Source organism: Corvus hawaiiensis, chromosome 5, assembly GCF_020740725.1.
Source record: "Corvus hawaiiensis isolate bCorHaw1 chromosome 5, bCorHaw1.pri.cur, whole genome shotgun sequence".
NCBI classification, from domain to species: Eukaryota; Metazoa; Chordata; class Aves; order Passeriformes; family Corvidae; genus Corvus; species Corvus hawaiiensis.
In genome coordinates, this window is record NC_063217.1 from 49,663,635 (window position 1) to 49,664,997 (window position 1,363).

General features: G+C 41.3%; 1 non-coding gene across 1 annotated transcript; it reads left to right on the top strand.

Annotated features, from left to right (window-relative positions):
• Positions 1 to 717: 717 nt before the first annotated feature.
• On the top strand, positions 718 to 842 carry LOC125326849. The gene has a single exon (XR_007204031.1). It is a non-coding gene; the product is annotated as a U6atac minor spliceosomal RNA (small nuclear RNA).
• Positions 843 to 1,363: the final 521 nt, after the last annotated feature.

The following is a 1,363-nucleotide window of genomic DNA, read 5'->3' on the forward strand; positions in this document are numbered from 1 at the left end:
TAAGAGAAATAGGGACCTAAACTTCAGCAAATCCTATTTAAACCAGAAGCTGAACTGTCTCCATTAATAAATGATGATTTGGGTGAAGATAAAACAACTACTAGAAAATCAATATTTAATTATTATCCAAGGATACAGGGTGTTTTTATCTCTTTTCACATGAAATTACATAGTAATACATTCAGCATTTTGCTGATTGGCTTTTCATCAGCAAGTCATTTCTTATAAAACCTAGCAATAGCCCAGCTATCAGCAAAAGGCAGTCATCATGCATCTCATTACTTGAGGCACTAGACTCTTAATAGGGAAATACTGCTGCTTCCAAATCTTTCCTCTGCTGTCTGTATTTAGCAGTGTTGCTGTGAATATGCTTGTGATGCTTTTGAAGGGTGTTGAGATGACACCAACAGATGGCTGAACATAGAACTTGTCTTCTGCACCCCCAGGATCAGGAAGAGCAGTGACAGTAGGCACATGTCAGTCAGACTGATGCTACATGCTACTGATTATATGCCATTTTTCATAATCCAGGTTTCTCTGTGTCCTTCCATAGGACTTTTGTTTGAAGGAGTGCAGGCGTAGGATGTGTGCACATCTGCTCAAACCTCTAGGCAGGTTTGAAGTAGGTGGTTGAAGCAGAACAAGGTTTACTTACTTGGATGTCTGGTCTTATGAATTATGGATGTGTTGATCATTTTGAATTATGACCTTTTTTGAGTGTTGTATGAAAGGAGAGAAGATTAGCACTCCCCTTGATAAGGATGGAAGAGGCCCTTACAGCCTATACAACATGGATACAGTTAAGGCACTGTCACCTACTTTGTGGCATCTAACCATTTTTAACCCAAAGGAACAGCATGAAATTGTGTCAGAGGAAGTTTAGGTTTGATATTAGGGAAAGGATTTTCACCCAGAAGGTGATTGGGCACTGGAACGGGTTCCCCAGGGAAACGGTCACAGCACCAAGCCTGATGGAGTTCAGGAAGCATCTGGACAATGCTCTCAGGCACAGGGTGCAACCCTTGGGGAGTCCTGTGCAGGGCCAGGAGTTGGAATCAATAGTCCTTGTGGGTCTCTTCCATCTCAGAATATTCTGTGATTCTGTGACAAGGCTAAAGGCTAGTATTTGAAGTTGCTGCCTGTCCAGATTTATTGGTGGTTATTCAAAAATAATTCAGACAATTGAATGGCATAAGCATGACTATTCCAGCACTTGAGGTATACACACAAATGCAAAGAACCCCTTACTGCAGGTTACAGAACACTTCTAAATAGAGCTATCAGGTGTGCAGCCAGAGCTGATTCAAGGTTTCTTCACAATACAGGTAAAATTCAGGTTTCAGATGTGGTGTGGTAAAATTCC